Raw genomic sequence first — 22,898 nt, 5'->3', positions numbered from 1 at the left:
CCATTCACATACGATACCAATTCCCTTTGTCACGCGATATTTTACTTGTCCGAGGTTTGATCATCGGTATCACTCTATACCTTGTTCAACCTCGTCTCCTGACAAGTACTCTTTACTCGTACCGTGGTATGTGGTCTCTTATGAACTTATTCATATGCTTGCAAGACATTAGACGACATTCCACCGAGAGGGCCCAGAGTATATCTATCCGTCATCGGGATGGACAAATCCCACTGTTGATCCATATGCCTCAACTCATACTTTCCGGATACTTAATCCCACCTTTATAACCACCCATTTACGCAGTGGCGTTTGATGTAATCAAAGTACCTTTCCGGTATAAGTGATTTATATGATCTCATGGTCATAAGGACTAGGTAACTATGTATCGAAAGCTTATACAAATAACTTAATGACGTGATCTTATGCTACGCTTAATTGGGTGTGTCCATTACATCATTCATACAATGATATAACCTTGTTATTAATAACATCCAATGTTCATGATTATGAAACTAATCATCCATTAATCAACAAGCTAGTTAAGAGGCATACTAGGGACTCTTTGTTGTTTACATATCACACATGTATCAATGTTTCGGTTAATACAATTATAGCATGGTATATAAACATTTATCATAAACATAAAGATATATAATAACCAATTTTATTATTGCCTCTTGGGCATATCTCCTTCAACACGAATGCTAACATTACAACAGGATTACAATAGAGCCCACAAGAAACATATATTACAACAACGACTCCAACAAGTCAAGATACAAATATATAATACAAAGATCCAAATCATACAGAAGATCGAATACGTCCGAGTACGGACAAGATACAAATTGGACTAAGAGTCCGGAAGATAACCAATGGTGTCCATAACCCTGCCCAGGCCAAGCCGGAAGGGTAACCTTGCTAACGTCATCTTCATCGAACATATATTCATACCTGCCCGTTTATGTCCCAAAGAAGCAGCAATAAGTACGGGTTCGTACTTAGCAAGACTTTAAGACGTATAAGCATTCGTCAACCAGTCGTCCTTTGTACTTGAGGCACGCAGGTGACTTAGAGGACGCAAGAGGAACATCATAGGCAATATGGTGGGGTTAAGAGGCAGCGCGCAAGCACTAAAAACCTATAGAGACACTCTACAATAGTCGTCTATCAGAGAAGGTGAGAGAGCGCATAAACTAACAGTTCTATACTCTGCAAACATAACCCAGCTAATGTGTTCCCCCCCCCCTCGCAAGGAAGTACTTACAAGGGAACTCACACGTCTGACAAGTTTTAACCAGTTATTATTTAAGTTGTTCTATCTTACTATGCAAGTTATTAGTATTGAAAACAATAGGTGTAAGTTGTCTATGGTCGAGTCATATAGCTCCAAGTCATCCATAACCGCAGACGCGGCTTATCGATAAGATATAGCCCCGCAGGGCTGCCCAAATGTGCCTGATGTCTACGCCCCCTCCTTTTCCTGTAGACAGTGTTGGGCCTCCAAGAGCAGAGGTTTGTAGAACAGCAGCAAGTTTTCCCTTAAGTGGATCACCCAAGGTTTATTGAACTCAGGGAGGAAGAGGTCAAAGATATCCCTCTCATGCAAGCCTGCAACCACAAAGCAAGAAGTCTCTTGTGTCCCCAACACACCTAATAGGTGCACTAGTTCGGCGAAGAGATAGTGAAATGCAGGTGGTATAAATAAGTAGTAGCAACGGCACCAGAAAGTGCTTTGCCCAGGACAGTAAACACGCAGTAGTAACGCAGCAGTAGTAACGCAGTAAAACAGTAAACAAGCAGCGATAGCAGTATTTAGGAACAAGGCCTAGGGATCATACTTTCACTAGTGGACACTCTCAACATTGATCACATAACAGAATAGATAAATGCATACTCTACACTCTTGTTGGATGATGAACACCATTGCGTAGGATTACACGAACCCTCAATGCCGGAGTTAACAAGCTCCACAATTCAATGTTCATATTTAAATAACCTTAGAGTGCAAGATAGATCAACACAACCAAACCAAGTACTAACATAGCATGCACGCCGTAACCTTCACACTATGAAAGGAGGAATAGATCGCATCAATACCATCATAGTAATAGTTAACTTCATAATCTACTAGAGATCACAATCATAGCATAAACCAAGTACTTCATGACGCACACACTGCCAACATTACATCATGGAGGAGGAATAGACTACTTTAATAACATCACTAGAGTAGCACATAGATGAATTGTGATACAAAACTCATATGAATCTCAATCATGTAAGGCAGCTCATGAGATCATTGTATTGAAGTACATAGGAGAGAGATTAACCACATAGCTACCGGTACAGCCCCGAGCCTCGATGGAGAACTACTCCCTCCTCATGGGAGACAGCAGCGTTGATGAAGATGGCGGTGGTGATGATGGAGAAGCCTTCCGGGGGCACTTCCCCGTCCCGGCTGCGTGCCGGAACAGAGACTCCTGTCCCCCAGATCTTGGCTTCGCGATGGCGGCGGCTCTGGATGGTTTCTTGTACTGTGGCTTTTCCGTATCGAGGTTTCAGGTCGAGGACCCTTAAATAGGCGAAGAGGCAAGGTCGGTGGACTTCTGGGGGGCCCACACTATAGGGGGGCACGGCCCCCCCTTGGCCGTGCCAGCCTAGGGTTTGGTGGCCCTGTGCCCCCTCTCTGGCGGTTCTCGTGTGTTCTGGATGCTTCCGGGCAAAATAGGAACCTGGGCGTTGATTTCGTCCGATTCCGAGAATATTTCGTTACTAGGATTTCTAAAACCAAAAACAGCAGAAAACCGGAACTAGCACTTCGGCATCTTGTTAATAGGTTAGTTCCAGAAAATGCACGAATATGACATAAAGTGTGCATAAAACATGTAGATATCATCAATAATGTGGCATGGAACATAAGAAATTATCGATACGTCGGAGATGTATCAGCATCCCCAAGCTTAGTTCTGCTCGTCCCGAGCAGGTAAAACGATAACAAAGATAATTTCTGGAGTGACATGCCATCATAACCTTGATCATACTATTTGTAAAGCATATGTAGTGAATGCAGCGATCAAAACAGTGTATATGACATGAGTAAACAAGTGAATCATATAGCAAAGACTTTTCATGAATAGCACTTCAAGACAAGCATCAATAAGTCTTGCATAAGAGTTAACTCATAAAGCAATAATTCAAAGTAAAGCATTGAAGCAACACATAGGAAGATTAAGTTTCTGCGGTTGCTTTCAACTTATAACATGTATATCTCATGGATAATTGTCAACATAGAGTAATATAATAAGTGCAATATGCAAGTATGTAGGAATCAATGCACAGTTCACACAAGTGTTTGCTTCTTGAGGTGGAGAGAAATAGGTGAACTGACTCAACAATGAAAGTAAAAGAATGGTCCTCCATAGAGGAAAACATCGATTGCTATATTTGTGCTAGAGCTTGGATTTCGAAAACAAGAAACAATTTTGTCAACGGTAGTAATAAAGCATATGTATCATGTAAATTATATCTTACAAGTTGCAAGCCTCATGCATAGTATACTAATAGTGCCCGCACCTTGTCCTAATTAGCTTGGACTACCGGGATTATCGAAATGCACATGTTTTAACCAAGTGTCACAAAGGGGTACCTCTATGCCGCCTGTACAATGGTCTAAGGAGAAAGCTCGCATTGGATTTCTCGCTATTGATTATTCTCAACTTAGACATCCATACCGGGACAACATAGACAACAGATAATGGACTCCTCTTTTATGCATAAGCATGTAGCAACAATTAATTTTCTCATTTGAGATTGAGGATATATGTCCAAAACTGAAACTTCCACCATGGATCATGGCTTTAGTTAGCGGCCCAATGCTCTTCTCTAACAATATGCACGCTCTAACCATAAAGTGGTAGATCGCCCTTGCTTCAGACAAGACGAACATGCATAGCAACTCACATGATTTTCAACAAAGAGTAGTTGATGGCGTCCCCAGGAACATGGTTATCGCACAACAAGCAACTTATAAGAAATAAAATGCATAAGTACATATTCAATACCACAATAGTTTTTAAGCTATTTGTCCCATGAGCTATATATTGTAAAGGTAGAGGATAGAAATTTAAAGGTAGCACTTCAAGCAATTTACTTTGGAATGGCGGAGAAATACCATGTAGTAGGTAGGTATGGCGGACACAAATGGCATAGTGGTTGGCTCAAGTATTTGGATGCATGAGAAGTATTCCCTCTCGATACAAGTTTTAGGCTAGCAAGGTTATTTGAAACAAACACAAGGATGAACCGGTGCAGCAAAACTCACATAAAAGACATATTGTAAACATTATAAGACTCTACACCGTCTTCCTTGTTGTTCAAACTCAATACTAGAAATTATCTAGACCTTAGAGAGACCAAATATGCAAACCAAATTTTAGCATGCTCTATGTATTTCTTCATTAATGGGTGCAAAGTATATGATGCAAGAGCTTAAACATGAGCACAACAATTGCCAATTCAAGTATCACATTATCCAAGACATTATAGCAATTTACTACATGTATCATTTTCCAATTCCAACCATATAACAATTTAACGAAGAAGAAAACTTCGCCATGAATACTATGAGTAGAAACTAAGGACATACTTGTCCATATGCAACAGTGGAGCGTGTCTCTCTCCCACACAAACATTTATTCAAACAAAAACAAAAACAAAAACAAACCGACGCTCCAAGTAAAGTACATAAGATGTGACCGAATAAAAATATAGTTTCAGGGGAGGAACCTGATAATGTTGTCGATGAAGAAGGGGATGCCTTGGGCATCCCCAAGCTTAGACGCTTGAGTCTTCTTGATATATGCAGGGGTGAACCACCGGGGCATCCCCAAGCTTAGAGCTTTCACTCTTCTTGATCATAGTATATCATCCTCCTCTCTTGACCCTTGAAAACTTCCTTCACACCAAACTTAGAACAACTCATTAGAGGGTTAGTGGACAATAAAAATTAACATGTTCAGAGGTGACACAATCATTCTTAACACTTCTGGACATTGCATAAAGCTACTGGACATTAATGGATCAAAGAAATTCATCCAACATAGCAAAAGAGGCAATGCGAAATAAAAGGCAGAATCTGTCAAAACAGAACAATTCGTATTGACGAATTTTATCAAGGCACCAGACTTGCTCAAATGAAAATGCTCAAATTGAATGAAAGTTGCGTACATATCTGAGGATCACTCACGTAAATTGGCATAATTTTCTGAGTTACCTACAGAGAAAACATCCCAGATTCGTGACAGCAAAGAAATCTGTTTCTGCGCAGTAATCCAAATCTAGTATGAACTTTACTATCAACGACTTTACTTGGCACAATAAAACACTAAACTAAGATAAGGAGAGGTTGCTACAGTAGTAAACAACTTCAAGACACAAAATAAAAACAAAGTACTGTAGCAAAATAACACATGGGTTATCTCCCAAGAAGTTCTTTCTTTATAGCCATTAAGATGGGCTCAGCAGTTTTAATGATGCACTCATAAGAAATAGTAGTTGAAGCGAAAGAGAACATCCAGAGGCAAATTCAAAACACATTTAAGTCTAACATGCTTCCTATGCATAGGAATCTTGTAAATAAACAAGTTCATGAAGAGCAAAGTAACAAGCATAGGAAGATAAAACAAGTGTAGCTTCAAAAATTTCAGCACATAGAGAGGTGTTTTAGTAACATGAATATTTCTACAACCATATTTTCCTCTCTCATAATAACTTTCAGTAGCATCATGAGCAAACTCAACAATATAACTATCACATAAAGCATTCTTATCATGAGTCTCATGCATAAAATTATTACTCTCCACATAAGCATAATCAATTTTATTAGTTGTAGTGTGAGCAAATTCAACAAAGTAGCTATCATTATATATAGGAGGCATATTGTAATCATAATCAAATTTATCCTCCATAACAGGCGGTAAAAAAAAACTACTATCATTATAATTATCATAAATAGGAGGCAAAGTATCATCAAAGTAAATTTTCTCCTCAATGCTTGGGGGACTAAAAATATCATGCTCATCAAAGCCAGCTTCCCCAAGCTTAGAATTTTCCATATCATTAGCAACAATGGTGTTCAAAGCGTTCATACTAATATCATTGCTACTAGCATGCAAATAAGATTCCATAGGTTTTTTAATTTTCGCATTAAACCATTCATGTCTTGACTCAGGAAATAGAATAAAAAGCTCACAGATGTTTTCCATTATGCCTTACTAGTGTAAACAAGAAACAAAAAGTTGCAATTACAGGATCTAAAGGAAATAGCTTTGAGTACTTACGGCGCCGGAAAATAGCTTAGTAGCCGAGATCCGGAGTGTGAGTACCTTTTACCTTTCCTCCCCGGCAACGGCGCAAGAAATTAGCTTGATGTCTACGCCCCCTCCTTTTTTCCTGTAGACAGTGTTGGGCCTCCAAGAGCAGAGGTTTGTAGAACAGCAGCAAGTTTTCCCTTAAGTGGATCACCCAAGGTTTATCGAACTCAGGGAGGAAGAGGTCAAAGATATCCCTCTCATACAACCCTGAAACCACAAAGCAAGAAGTCTCTTGTGTCCCCAACACACCTAATAGGTGCACTAGTTCGGCGAAGAGATAGTGAAATGCAGGTGGTATAAATAAGTAGTAGCAACGGCACCAGAAAGTGCTTTGCCCAGGACAGTAAACAAGCAGTAGTAACGCAGCAGTAGTAACGCAGTAAAACAGTAAACAAGCAGCGATAGCAGTATTTAGGAACAAGGCCTAGGGATCATACTTTCACTAGTGGACACTCTCAACATTGATCACATAACATAATAGATAAATGCATACTCTACACTCTTGTTGGATGATGAACACCATTGCGTAGGATTACACGAACCCTCAATGCCGGAGTTAACAAGCTCCACAATTCAATGTTCATATTTAAATAACCTTAGAGTGCAAGATAGATCAACACAGCCAAACCAAGTACTAACATAGCATGCACACCGTAACCTTCACACTATGAAAGGAGGAATAGATCGCATCAATACCATCATAGTAATAGTTAACTTCATAATCTACTAGAGATCACAATCATAGCATAAACCAAGTACTTCATGATGCACACACTGCCAACATTACATCATGGAGGAGGAATAGACTACTTTAATAACATCACTAGAGTAGCACATAGATGAATTGTGATACAAAACTCATATGAATCTCAATCATGTATGGCAGCTCATGAGATCATTGTATTGAAGTACATAGGAGAGAGATTAACCACATAGCTACCGGTACAGCCCCGAGCCTCGATGGAGAACTACTCCCTCCTCATGGGAGACAGCAGCGTTGATGAAGATGGCGGTGGTGATGATGGAGAAGCCTTCCGGGGGCATTTCCCCGTCCCGGCGGCGTGCCGGAACAGAGACTCCTGTCCCCCAGATCTTGGCTTCGCGATGGCGGCGTCTCTGGATGGTTTCTCGTACTGTGGCTTTTCCGTATCGAGGTTTTAGGTCGAGGACCCTTAAATAGGCGAAGAGGCAAGGTCAGTGGACTTCTGGGGGGCCCACACTATAGGGGGGCGTGCCCCCCCCTTGGCTGTGCCGGCCTAGGGTTTGGTGGCCCTGTGCCCCCTCTCTGGCGGTTCTCGTGTGTTCTGGATGCTTCCGGGCAAAATAGGAACCTGGGCGTTGATTTCGTCCGATTCCGAGAATATTTTGTTACTAGGATTTCTGAAACCAAAAACAGCAGAAAACAGGAACTGGCACTTCGGCATCTTGTTAATAGGTTAGTTCCAGAAAATGCACGAATATGACATAAAGTGTGCATAAAACATGTAGATATCATCAATAATGTGGCATGGAACATAAGAAATTATCGATACGTCGAAGACGTATCAGTGCCTACACACATGATCAACCCACTTGCGACAAGTGGATATCATGACTCGCACTCTCCTTCACTACAATAATGTCTAGGAAGCCACCTAACAGAGTTGAACCTGAATCGAAGTCCGGCCGAATCACCGAAGCGGACCTAGCTATTGCGTGCACGGCTTTCGAGGGTCAAAACACAGACATGGGCGAATGACCCGCTTCAGCATGCGATTAACGCTCAGGCTGCAAACATATACGTGCATACCAGAAACAAGGGATACAAGGCACCCAGGGGCTTCCCAAAGATAAATAAGTAACAAGCTGGCATGCACACAATAACCAAAGGAAAACATATAAACTAGTTGTGGCCACTGGACAAAGCTGTAGATTCCGGCAGTGTTCGAGGGGAGACCCATAGGCATACCCACGTGTGGTTAGAACGCTCAGTCTCGGAACAGATAACAGGAACTCGGGTCCTAAGCTTTAAAGAAACAAAAGTGAGCCGTCACAAAACAAACAACTGACCCACTGATGCCTCCGCTTAACAATTATTAACAAGTAACCATGATACCCTCAACAGATATATCCATAAACCATGTTTCATGATCCCCAAACTAATAACCCGATAAGATAACGATAACGGTAACGAGATATAAACAGCACTAGCATGCACTACGACTTGCAAGGCATACCCGAAACCAAACAATAGCTGTAAGTGGTTGGTGGAGGCAATATAGGATGCTTGAGGTAACAAGTGGAAGGGACACGTGACAAGAACGCAACTCAAGGATAGCATGAGGGAGAAGGCAAAATAAAATAGGTGATCGACTCCTGCAGAGACAGGAGTTTAGGAAATGCTTTCCTATTAAAGCTTGCTGAGGAACGTCCGGAGAACTTGTTGTATCTCACCACATCACTTCGTGATTCTATCCGGAAGAAGCAAATGCTGGAAAAACAATGTATGCAAGTCTTACTACTACGGATAAACAATAATCGACATGAGCAAGACAATATGCATGACATGGCAGCGATGGTCCTATGCAACTTATCCAAATTAATCTGAGTCGGAACCCCGGGCAAACAATTAAGGTTGGAGTTTAATTTTCTACCGTCAAAGTTAAGGGTGGATTAGCATGGCAAGGTTGAGCTACTTCAAAGTTAAACGGAGCTGGGAAAACCCTAGTTGGAAATCCGAAATACTCCGCGTATATGTTAGGTGGACATGCACGACTATCAAAGCGCGACATGATGCGAGATGCAAACAGACAAATGGATGGCATAATCATGATCCTTGCATTTTTCTGATCAATTTTCATATATAACACTTTTTATTTTGAATTACCAATTAATTTTTGTTAGCAGAATAGTTTTATTATAATTTTAAATTAAAAAAATATATTTTATTTAAATAGGTAAGGACCCGAAAACAAAAAGAAATCAGGGGAGGGACCCCAGGTTGGTTTGAAGAAGCTGCAAGGGATTATCGTGTAATGAAACAGACATAGGGATGTCGGGTTGAGAAAGATAAACATGGAGGGGAGTTTCGCTGACGTGTGGGGCCCAGCGTTGACGTGGCTGTCGCGTGGCGAACCATCCGTGCGCGCACGGAAGGTGCTCGACCTGGTGACCACGGGTGTGTGGCGGTGACCATCTGCGTCACGGCATGGTGGCACGCGGGCGACTGGCGGCATTCTAGGGAGCAGCACTTGGGGCTCTCGGTGCGCCCCGTCAGCGCGGTTAAGATGGCGGTGGTGCCGCCCACTGAAGGTCGATGGAGAGGTACCGACGCCGGGACCTGCGGCGGCGGCGGCGGTGAACACGGCGAGAAGACGAACCCGGAAGCAAACAAGAAGGATAACATGTATGGAAGAACCACGCGGTTACCAGGAAGGTCGAGGAGGTGTCAATGGCACCAGAGGAGGGCAGTGGTCGGTGAAATTGAGGAAATTTGCCGCCGGGGTCGGAGAAGGAACGGTGACCTTGTCGTCAATACCGAGCACCCCGATTCAATTCCTTGCAGGGGAGGACGAAGGCGAGAGTGGAGCATCTCCCGGGGGCGTCAGCGAGGCGCGGGGTAGTTCATGGTGCCGGGATGATGTGATTCTGCTCGCGGTAGCACTCGGTTGCGAAGAAGAAAAGGGAGAGGGGTTGCTGGCGGCGCGAGGAGGGGAAAAGGGGAGAGGCTAGGGTTTGCACAGACGCGAGCTCGATGGGGATTAAAGAAGGGGGAAAGAGGAGTGATTGAGGAGGAGTGGGTGCACTGGGTGACGTCGACCAGAGACTCACACGTCTCTCGTGCGCACGAGGGGGAAGACGACAGTGAACGAAAAAAAGGATGAAGGGGTACAGGCCGGTGCGGTGTTGGGCTAGAAGAAGAGAGGGAAGAAAACTGGGCCGCCGGGGGGGAGAGGAAGAAACGGCCAGAGGGGAGAAAGGCATAGGGAGGAGGAGGATTTGCTGTTTTCTTTTAAAAATGTCTTTCTCCTTTCTTTTCAAAACTATTTTGCTAACTGATTTTTAATTCAATTCAAATAAATTTAAACAAGGTTTGAATTTGAAACAGAGATGGAGAGATAGAGAACAAAGCAATTAAAATAATATTTGTATTTGTTTTGATTTTAGGTTTTGTTAAATTGAAGAGTAGAGGGGTTTTTATTAAACCATATGAGAGGTAAAACAAAGTAGCTAGGGTTTTCAAAATATTATTTATATTTTGTTGAAAGCATGGATGATATGATGCATGATGTCATGATGATGCGTAAAAGAAAACAACAGGCAAAATCTAATTGGGGTATATTCTGGTACGCAACCATAAGCTGAATTATTTTTTGCGGTAAATCAGTTTTATTTAAAATTTAATTAGGAGGAAGGGTGCATGAATTACAATTCAAAAAAGGTAAATACGTGGTTTGAACAAGATTTAAAAAAGTTTAAAACATGAATATTAAAAAGTAAACTTGTATCGATCCTTCTTAGTCACTCCAAAATGAAACTTGTGGGAGGTTTTTGAAATTCCATGTTTGAAACCCAAAACCACTTCTCTTCATGCTTGACTTCATAAGACAGAGTTTAGGGTTAGGGGTAGATACATGATTTTTCTGGTTTGAATATGTCTAGACCTTGTTTATCAACATGAATACTTACTATATGACATACGAAGACTATGTGCTTTGGTTTTTAATTTTTTTGAATTTTTATACCCATTTGAATCTTGCTCAAATCCTAGGTTTGACTAAGATTTAAACAAGTTTAAAACATTAATATGAAAAAGTAAGCATGTAACCTTCTTAGTGAGTCCAAAATGGAGCTCTTGGGAGGGTTTTTGAAATTTCCATGTTTGAAACCAAAAACAACTTCTATTCATACTTGACTTCGTAAGACATAGTTTAGGGTTAGGGGATTAGATACATGATTTTTCTGGTTTGAATTTGTTTAGACCTTGTTTATCAATATGAATTCTTACTATATGACATATGAAGACTATGTGCTTTGGTTTTTGATTGTTTTTGATTGTTTTTGAATTTTTGTGCCCATTTGAATCTTGTTCAAATCCTAGGTTTGACCAATATTTAAACAAGTTTAAAACATTAATAAGAAAAGTAAGCCTATATCCTTCTTAGTCACTTCAAAATGAAGCTCTTGGGAGGGTTTTTGAAATTTCCATGTTTGAAACCAAAAACCACTTATCTTCATGCTTGACTTCATAAGACAAAGTTTAGGGTTAGGGGGTAGAAACATGATTTTTCTGGTTTGAATATGTCTAGACCTTGTTTATCAACTTAATTGAATGCTTACTATATGACATAAGAAGACTATGTGCCTTGGTTTTTGATTTTTTTGATTTTTTTGAATTTATATGCCCATTTGAATCTTGGTCAAATCCTAGGTTTGACCAAGATTTAAACAAGTTTAAAACATTAATATGAAAACGTAAGCATGTATCCTTCTTAGTAGCTCCAAAATGAAGCTCTTAGGAGGTTTTTGAAATTTCCATGTTTGAAACCAAAAACCACTTCTCTTCATGCTTGATTTCATAAGACAGAGTTTAGGGTTATGGGGTAGATACATGATTTTTCTCATTTGAATATGTCTAGACCTTGTTTATCAAATTAATTTAATGCTTACTATATGACATAATAAGACTATTTGCTAACAGAGGGAGTAAGAACTATTGCTATGAAAAGTACCAACAAAAATGATTTTTTAGAGGAATACTAGTGTAATATCCCAGGTATTGGGGTTACAAAAATAGAGGAAACAGATGTGTGCATTGCATTCATCCATACAAAATCCGGGGAATTTTCACGCTTAAAAGTAAAGCAGTCACAACTGAAGTTTCACTTAACCTTGCTGGAATTGAAGTAGATCATCAAGTTGAGCGCTATAAACTTTATTGTGATCTTTGCTTAAACCCATCAAGGATCGAGGTTTCTCTTACGTCGGTGGAATTGAGTTACTACTCGACGTGAGTGCAATAAACTTCGACATGAACTTTATTGAACTAATTGATTTTTGGGAACACAATTTGAATCCAATTCAAACATGAGCGATAAGATTTCAAATTCAAATTGGAATTGGAATTTGAATTCTAGACCATTATATAACATACAACATGTTTAATCAAACAAAATATAAAACTCAAAATAAATAAAGTATTTAACATCTAATTACATCATTCAATATTACAAGGTTCAAAAGGACAAGTAATTCATGATTAAGGATATTCTACAACAAGGAAAAATATTCCTTTATTGATATTCACACAATAATACAAAGTCTTTACAAAAATAATAAAGAATAATAATATAGTACAATTACAAGTATAAGAAAAGAGAATCAAATCCTAAACTAAATTTGAAGATCATCACCTCTTGTTTAAGTGATCACCTGCAAAACAAACAAAGAAGAATAGACAGAATGGTAAAGCCAAGTGGCAAGGTTAGAATAAGATGAAACGTATAGATATTTTGGTGGCCGAGCTGATCCTCAAGGGGAGATGCACCCGGCCACATACACCAGCCAAGCAAGCTAGCAGCACACACATAGGCTTGCATGGATGTGCTGTCGGCTAGGCAAACCAGCAGGCAGACATATAAAAAGCCTACACTGTCTAAGAACCACATTTCTCCCCGCACACATCAACCAACCCAGGAACCACCAAGAACATTCTCTGTTCTTCATCCATCTAGAATATTAGATAAACAACAAGAAACAAACAAGGAAGAAGTAGGTCATCACCAAGATCAAGCTAGAGCTGCTAGATCAACAACAGTAAGCAAATCCAGAAGCTAGGAGGAGGTGCAGTAAAACAAGCAGTAGATCAAGGTCATCATCACAAGCTATTCCACTCTGCTACAACAGGTTGATCCATTGATTTAATATAAGCATCTTAGCATACTATCTTGCACAACTAGGATCAGGGGAAATAAAGAGAAGAATATACCACACTCCATCAAACCACCATTCAACTAGATTTTCATCTAGGAGGATGGAGAGATGGATTTTCTCTCAGATATGCATAGTAGTGCTATGCTGAGTCATCACAGAGAATTAAAAGCGAAGTCATAGTATTTGTTCTTATCCAATATTGTGCCTCAGTCTTTGCATCATTGGCAAGGCAACCAAATCAAGATAATATATGTTCTTATGAGTTACTATCCAAAAGAGAGAAGCCAGTAGGTAAACCTTGTCATGGGAGTTGGCCAAGCAATTGCTTTGCACCACCACATACACATATAGGATATTCCACACACAAGATGGTCACATGATCATTGAAGCCTTTGAATCCCATAGCAAGACCATCAGAAATATACACAGGCAGGGTCAACAGATCAAGAAAAAGCATCTGTTCTTATCAATATTAGATCACCGAAAATTGGCAGGGACAAATAGCAGCAGATCATACTGTTTAAATCTATTGCTATGTACACTCCACTAGGGAGGCATCACAGCAGCAGCTCTAAAAGCAGCAGAAGCCACCAAGTAGTTTAACACAAGTACATAGACCTATTTTCCTCGCTTGCATAACCAGAAATCATTCAAATTAACCACTGATAGTACAACTCCAACTAGTAACCACACTTGCAATTCAAATCAAATTAAATCAAATCATTTTCCTAGTTAATTCAACTTGGAATCATCACTATCATATATTCACTGTCAAATTGGACAGCTACAAAATCATATCACCAGTGATAGGGAGCAATACCAATTCAGAGATATAAAATAGCATCACCGAATATGTAGCACAAATGCACATCTATCAAGCTTGGCAGACTCAGAATGATTCAAAGTAATCAATAAGCCACCAGCAAGGCATCTAGCCACAACAAGCTATCAATTAAGCCCAATCATATTTAACCAGAAATAAATTAGACAGAAGCCACACATGCTTATGATGTCTACATCATCCAAAATGGAGCAATTTACACAAGCACAAGCCACCCATGCATGATCATAGGCAGAGTCAAGAAGGGGAATTAGCTCACATTGCATTGCAGAGAAGAGATGTAGGAGCCGACGCCGAGGTTGCGCCGGCAGCACCGTCCCGCCGGCGTCGAAGTCAGGGATGCAGTGGCAACAACACACCACCACCACCAGAAACCATCACCGCACTAGTACACCACCACCATGCCATTTCTACTGCCACAAATCCTCACATATTCCAGTACAGAAACACAATAGCAGCAGGTCGATGACGTCGGGGTTGCAGAGAATGTCGTCCAGCCAGCGTCGAATATCAGTAGTTGAGGCGAGCGTGTGTGTGTGCGTGGCGGCGATAGGAAACCAGCGGAGGCGAAGCAGCCTGAGCTCGGGCAGGTGCGCGGCAAGGCCGTAGTGACCAGAACCGGCCGGAGTAGGGGCGGCGTCAAGCCTGAGGGTGTTGGCGGGGAAACAGGTGGCAAGGCCACGCCGATAAACAGCGGTGCCCGCCAAGGCCAGCGACGGCCAAAACCATCAACGGTGAGCTAGGCTTCCTGAGTTGGGGGTGGGTGATTTTGACCGCGAGGATCAAATCGAACAGGGGAGGCAGTAGAGAGAGGCGAGGCGGAGCAAAGCCCTAGATCGCTGGCGCCGGAGAGGGCCGGGAGCGGCCGGGGAAAAGCGGCGGTGCGGCCAGGCCATGGAGGGCTCGGGAGCTGCGCACTTGAGAGAAGAGAGGGGAGCCGGTGGGGGTTCGGTAAAGGAGAGGACGACTGAGCCTCGACGACATGTGGCGGCGCCGGAAGCGGCTGGTGACGGTCGGGGCGACGGTCGGTGGCGCGGCGGCAGCAGCGCATCGCCAGGTATGGTTGCGGGCGAGAGAGGAATTGAGATTGGTTCGCATCCGGTCCAGGTACGAGAGATGCGAGAGACTTGACGAAGTGAGTTGTGCTGGTTGTGTACATGTACGTATACGTGTACATGTGCGTAAACCCAACCCTGTGTCCGTGTGTGATAATACTAGGCCCATTGGGTTAAATTTTAATAACCAATCAAATAATCCAATAGTATGTACATTTTTTCTAAATCGCTCTAACACATCAAATTAAACCTTTTCTTTTAATTCTAAATGCAATTAAAATTCAACAATTAGAAAAACTTTCCAAGTTAAATAAAAACCAGTAAATAAATCAAGAAAACATTAAAACTAATTTTCTTTATTTGTTAAATTGATAAATCCTTTTTAGAAGGATTAAAAACCTGATTAATAATTACCTTAGTTATTAATTCATTAAAAAAATAATAAAAAGCCCCAATCTAATATTATTTTTATTTCAAAGTTATTAATAACTTCAACTTTAAAATGAAGTTATTACCTTAAGAACTTTATGGTAGATTAGGAAACCCTAGTTCCATTATACATAAAGTAGTAGTTTCATCATTTTATGAGGAACCCTAAAAACCCTAATTCATTTAGAAATCCTAGGTCCACTATTTCATGTGAACCTTAATCTGTTTCTAAACCTAAACCCTAGGTTAGAGCATGTGATCATGATATTTTCCAAGTTCCATAGTAGCAACTAAACAATTGCCATGTCTTCACAAAATAATAGAGACCCATCCCTAATACATTGGTATTACATGTGTTCATGCCTAGATGATCAGATAGGACCAACTCTAGTTCCTATCTTCTGAGACACCAACCTTTAATCATCCTTACTTAGCATCACACCATGGTGAGGAACCATAATAGCAACCATAACTACTATTTTGCACTACATAACCCTGTTCCACTAAACCCTGTTAGTATGAGATAATTATTAATCATCATATTTAGGAAACCACCATTCCTTACTTAGTAGATCCAATAGCAAACCCTAGACAACCTCAACCCTAATTACAATACTTCTTATTACTTAAGAAGTATGTTCTTCAAAAGTTATTCTTTTGAAGTAAATAGAGAGTATTCATCAACCCTACCTAATAGGACCTATCAACCCTAGCTACCTAGCACCATTAAGATGAACCAACCTTGATAGTAACCATGTATAAATAATTTCTTAGGATGCCTAGGCTTAACTCAACCTTACAAAACCTAGGTGTCGATGAATCCAACATTGTTGTGATCCATCTAATACTTACTCCAGAAACTACTTGGAACCATAATAAATTATAGAAACCCACAAACCCAATTGTCATACTTGTTCTTTATTAACAAACATGTTCTTCAAAAGTTATTCTTTTGAAGAATATAACAAGTAATCATTAACCATGCCATATAGTATTAAAATTGACTACTGCTCTTTACTTATTATACAACTACTATTCCTTGGTATGTATGATTGTTACTATGCATTTTACCACTTGCTTATGATACTAAAACAGCACAACACTGAATAAGAACCTTGTTTGTGAATCACTCTAAAAGTGCAACACACCCTAAGCAAATCATTTCAACTAACTAATCCTAAATCATCGGGGTTAGGGCACGCTTAGAGCGAGTGCATCTCATACTTATGCATTATTGCATCCTTGCCAAACTTTTAAACATCGTCCTTAACGGCGATGATGCTATTTCAGAATTTGAAGTTATTGCGTATCAAAGACCTTGCCTGCATAATCTTGCAGTCAAGAAAGGCAAGTTCATCGCTTGCTCATGTCATTTGAGTATTTTTACCAAATTACTTGCAAAGTACTATATTTATCACTATTGCATAAAAAACAATACCACTATTTTCATAACTATGAATATGACAATGTGGTGGGCAATGGAACCATGGATTCTGTTGATATGGTGGAGGTTCCATTGCAAGGGTTATATCCATCTAGGATTAAACAACAAATGTCGTCCAGTGATTCTTGTGCCGTAATACCCGTGTTAACCATAAGATCTGGAGTGGGACGGAATAGTCAATCGTATTTCCACCTCTTGTACATCAACGGATGCGCTTGCCATAGACACTTGTATCCTGAGGGACAAGCGGTGGGCTGGGGAAGCCTAAAGTCCCCACGGTAATGCGTTCTATGATGGATTGTAAGATGTCCGGAACGGTATATCCATGATTGATAGGGGAGGGCATATATAATTGTTCGGAATGGTCTACCTTAATCGGTATAGGGGAGAACAAATGCCTGGAACGGTCTCACCATTGATATAGGGGAAGTCAATCTTACAAAAGGGTGGGTGTGCGAGGTAGCGGAGGAATATGATTGGCTATGACCTTATACCGGGCCTCACACCATAGGAAGTGTGGACGGGGAAATTGCCCGGTTGGCACCAAGGTTAAGATCTCTTATGGGTAAAGCAACACACCTCTGCAGAGTGTAATGATGTTGACTGTCAAAACCCACCGGCGGGCAGCGACGGTCAACACGGTAGAGCCGGGAACAACCTAGAGCTGCGGCTGGCTGAGGTCCCTCCGAGCGACGGCCCGCAAAGCCTTCTGGTCACACGTCCGATGCTGATTGCAAGGGCGTGCCACCTGACCTATACCTGGTCAGGAAGGTGATGGAGATGCCTCGCTTAGTTTCCTGCATGGCATACACGTAAACATTAAATACGAGCCTCGATCGGCTCTCAGGTTATCCTATGAATCGGCTCAAGGAGCCGATCCACCCATGATTCGTACGAGGTGCACGAATATATGGTGGTCCTGCTTGATCAAGATAAAGCTAATTAGATCTACGACAATTTAGGGTTTTCACCGCATAATCGGATCATCCTACTCCAGGTTGGGCCTTGCGGCCACGCACGGTGATCGTAAGCCGATCCTAAACAAGGCCTAAAAACCAACACGAAGTTGATCCCCGGAACATCCTGTTTAGGACTAGCGAACGACACCCTACGTGCCGCTGGATCCTCCCCCCCTTTGTAAGGCCTAACTATTGCAGATATTAAACTAATCCTTGTAGAACAAGGAGCAATCGTAACGGATCAGATCTACTAAATAATGATCAAGCGGGGTGCCGCCCCCACACCTAAGATAGGTGTGAGGGCGGCTAGACATGCAAGGGTTGCACTACGATAGCATGTTACGCGAAGAACTATGCTAACCCTAACACATCTATGATAACTACGTTGCTCGCCATCAACAAGGCTTCAGTACGAGCAACGCATGAACAACGTGGAGCTTGTGCTGCCTAGATCGCAAGATGCGATCTAGGCAGCATGTCGCTTACCGGTAGAAACCCTCGAGACGAAGGAGTTGGCGATGCGCCGAGATTGATTTGTTTGGTTGAACGTGTGTTGTTGTTTATTCCATAAACCCTAGATACATATTTATAGTCCAAGGGACTTTCTAACTTTAGGCGTGCACCTAACCGTGCACGGGCAAAACTCTAACTAATCGACACGGAACCTAATATATTACAGATACAAGGGCAAACTAGCCCAAACTCAGCATAACAGGCCGATTCACGTAATTCTTCCATGTATATTTCTTTAAGTCCATCTTGATCGCGGCCCACCTCTGACTCGGTCAAATTCTGGTGATAACAAATGAACCGTGACCTGTCACTCCCTGTTCTGGGATATGGAACTGCGAACGCGGCCGGAAAGGAGCTCCATGAAGTTCTAGTAAACCGGTGAAGGCTGACAGACATAATTCTTCTGAATAAAAGCAACCTTTTGAAGAAATGGTTATGAAAACCTGCATTGGTATTAGACTTTCTGGTCTAATGCTGTAGCTAGTGCATTAAACACTTCTTTCTTATAATGAATTGTTGAGTATGCTAGTACTCATCCCACTCTTAAATCCCCTGCTTAGATATGGAGGCATCAAAGGAGGATCTACAGTGCAACTCGAAGACCGAGGAGTCAACAACTACTTCAAGAGACAGTACCCTGTCAGAGGAGTCAGATACCTCATCCAACAAGGATTAAACCTAGCTTAGCAATAGAAAGGAACTAGTTTCCTAAACCTAGCTCCTATTTAGCTAGAATCTATTCATAGCCCCTATAGCTAGTCAAATACTCTACAAATAGAGTTCGTGATAGGATTAGACTACGAGTCTTTCTTCTGGAGTTTATTTGCAGATTTCCCTTATTGTAAAGTAGGAGGCTGTGCTGATCTTATGTAACAGAGTCTGTATGTAATTCTATAGACATGCCTTGGACCCGCATATGTTTCTGTTGTACCACTCAGAGCGATATAATACTAGTGGAACGGTGTTTCATTGGTGTTATATCAGACTTGCATACTACACCATGCAGTGGTATGCCGGGTCACCACAGCTAGTATCAGAGCCAATGCTTTGACCCTAGAATTAAAATCCTTTAAAGGAGACCTATAGGATTGGTAGTGTCTATAGGAAGTGTCCTAGGTAAACCAAATACTTCTTATGACTTGAGATGGATATTCACTTGAGAATAATCCTGACACACTTGAGTCAACATTTCTTTCCTATCTTTCCTAAGTTAGTTAGCTAATCCCAAACATATAGCACACTATTGAAGTTTGAAAACAATAGATGAGTAGATCACAGTTAGTATACAATACATGGTAGTCCAAAGAGAGGATACAACCATAAGGAAGTTATCCTATTGGAAGAAGTGTACCAACACATGTATGATTAAGTAAGAATTATCCAGACATATAATAGGAGTGATATCAAGTGATAAAGATAAGTATAGAAGGAAGATATCCCACTAGAAGGTGTATACCAAGACAAGAAATGTGTAAGTAAAATCTATATAGACATGTGAAACAATTGATAGTAAGTGATAAAAACAAGTGATATGAGGTTTATAGACCATGATGAGTCAATCATGGAAAGTAAGGAAGAGAGATAGAAATAATATATGTCTACTTACATAGTAGAGTTGCTAATCATATATGATTCACCTGAGAATCATTATGTGATGGAATAGAACATCATAAACATTTAGGAGGAGAACAATAAGAAGCCAAACAATAGTGCAAGAACCGTGTTCCAAAAATATGGGAAGTGTGCCAAGCACATCATGACCATAGTCTTCTGATAGAATCACTTGGAAGTATAGGAGCTATATTCCAAGAGTTATGTGTTTAGAGTAGTCATGCTAGAACCTAGACATATCATGTGAGATAGTCCTCAACAAAAATGGAAGTTAAGTAGTATTTCCAAAGAAAATTAGGTTAACCTTAGCTATCCTAGACCACTTTGTTTCAAGCTTATCTCATTGCAAATGTGCAATTAAGGTAAAGGTTGAGACAAATAGTAGAATCCCATATATTCGTGCTAAGTATCACGATATAAACATATCTTATGTGGTGTTATATACTACACATCAGAGCCTGATGTTTAGAGATGTCTTACTCAACTAGTATATTCAGGCTTACGATGATGTGTATTATAAGCACATAGCTGAATCTTCTTGGATTTTATTGGATTTTCATTGTTTGACTAGATCCATACATGAAGTTTGACTTTGATATGCAAATGCATGTTGCAATATCAAGTTCTGACTTGATGCTATAGATCTAGAGGGTAATAGTATTCGTGTGAGGAAGTGACGAATTCTGAAGATCTTGAAGACAGGAGGAAGGTCCATCAGAAAAAGGAAGTAAAGTTGTGGGAAGCAACCACAATCTTTGGAATGAAGTACCAATCAAAACTCATGCTTAGCCTCAACAGAGGAGTACTTTAGTACATTAGAAGCATGAAGGTAAGAAATTTTGTGATTATGGTGAAGCTCAAGCAAATCCATAGTCAATATAGTAGAGGAATACATGGGAAATCACTTAGGATACTATATTCATAGTGTCAGCTAGTGGTTTTGTTGCAACAATAAACCCTCGAAAAAGGAATATGACTTATGAAACCATAGTAGTTATAAGAAGACCATAGTTGATATCAGAAAACCACAGTTGTGGTATAGGATCAATACTGCGAGATAAAGTAGAAGATGTCTCGTCCAGTTGATCAGAACCTATAATAGACTCCATTTTTAGATAACAAATAGCCACAAATGGTATCAAGTAGTCCACCATTGGATTAATTGTGCCAAGAAGTTGTGAACAAATAAAATTTTGTAACCAAACAACAATGACCTATAATCATTTAGTCTAAGGATTCACATTGGATGTCCACAATTGAGTGGATACACCACAAAGATTCTTCACCAGACCTTAGAAGAATATAAACCATAAGTTAGACCCAGACCAATATTCTAACCATAAGTCCAATGGTTGGAATAAAAAGGAGTTGAAGACCATAAGAAAACTCTAAGGAGTAGAGTAAAGATTGAATTGGATGTACAATAAATCCATATTTTTAGCAAGAAAGATGATGAAGGTCTGAACTGAGAGGAAGTCCGATCTTATTTTCATAAGATTGTTGAACATTACTTTCAGAAGGATGTCAAACCAAAAGTCGAGATTCATACCTCGAGGAAGTAAAAAATTAGACTATAACTTGAGAAAGTGAGTAATATTTACTCAGAAGTACGGAAGCTCAAGTAAGTCATGGTTAATGAAGTTGGACGAAGGAAATACCGAAGACCAAACAAAGCTTTAAAAAGGCCAAAGACCGAAGAAGTTTGACCATACCAAAAACATAGACTAATAGAATGATTCTTTTCATGGAACCTAAAGAATCCAAAATAGTTATAAGTATCAACTATAAACCATGATTGTATGGACTAAATAAGTCTAATCCATTCTCAGGGAAATAAATCTCAAGACCATTTCCATGTTAAGTACCTTACTAAGTACCATTATTGCAGTTTTGGTAGTAAGGGAAAACAAAGACCTATTTACCATTAGGAGTATGTTGTTAAATTAGTCTTCAGTTGAGACTAGCAGCATCAGAAGAAGTTTCATGCATTGAATCTTCAATGAGAAAGGAAACAAGAATATAGTATTGAAAGAAATCATGGAATTGAAGTAAGAAGCCATGGCTCATAGACAAACATTAATGGATTCCATGAAGAATCTGGACAAGGTATATATTCAATTATATCCACCAAGATCACCACGGAGTTCGAGAAATGATGTAGTCTACACAAGCCAGATCCACACTCTGAAACGTGAGAGAGTTCAAACTTCGAGGACAAAGTTTAGTTTAAGGGGTAGAGACTGTAATATCCCAGGAATTGGGGTTACAAAAGTAGAGGAAACAGATGTGTGCATTGCATTCATGCATACAAAATCCGGGGAATTTTCGCGCTTAAAAGTAAAGCAGTCACAACTGAAGTTTCACTTAACCTTGCTGGAATTGAAGTAGATCATCAAGTTGAGCGCTATAAACTTTATTGTGATCTTTGCTTAAACCCATCAAGGATCGAGGTTTCTCTTACGTCGGTGGAATTGAGTTAGTACTCGACGTGAGTGCAATAAACTTCGACATGACCTTTATTGAACTAATTGATTTTTGGGAACACAATTTGAATCCAATTGAAATATGAGCGATAAGAATTCAAATTCAAATTGGAATTGGAATTTGAATTCTAGACCATTATATAACACACAACATGTTTAATCAAACAAAATATAAAACTCAAAATAAATAAAGTATTTAACATCTAATTACATCATCCAATATTACAAGGTTCAAAAGGACAAGTAATTCATGATTAAGGATATTCTACAACAG

The 22,898-nt window shown here is 40.3% G+C and overlaps 1 long non-coding RNA gene across 1 annotated transcript; it reads right to left on the bottom strand.

The window, feature by feature from the left end:
* Window positions 1-12,622: 12,622 nt before the first annotated feature.
* Window positions 12,623-15,241, bottom strand: LOC127342205 (uncharacterized). The gene is made up of 2 exons (XR_007876344.1): window positions 14,390-15,241; window positions 12,623-12,788 (listed from the first exon to the last, which is right to left on the bottom strand). It is a non-coding gene; the product is annotated as an uncharacterized lncRNA (long non-coding RNA).
* Between the last annotated feature and the right edge of the window lie 7,657 nt (window positions 15,242-22,898).

Source organism: Lolium perenne, chromosome 3 (genome assembly GCF_019359855.2).
Source record: "Lolium perenne isolate Kyuss_39 chromosome 3, Kyuss_2.0, whole genome shotgun sequence".
Classification (NCBI taxonomy): Eukaryota; Viridiplantae; Streptophyta; class Magnoliopsida; order Poales; family Poaceae; genus Lolium; species Lolium perenne.
This window is presented reverse-complemented; position numbering and strand designations above follow the sequence as displayed.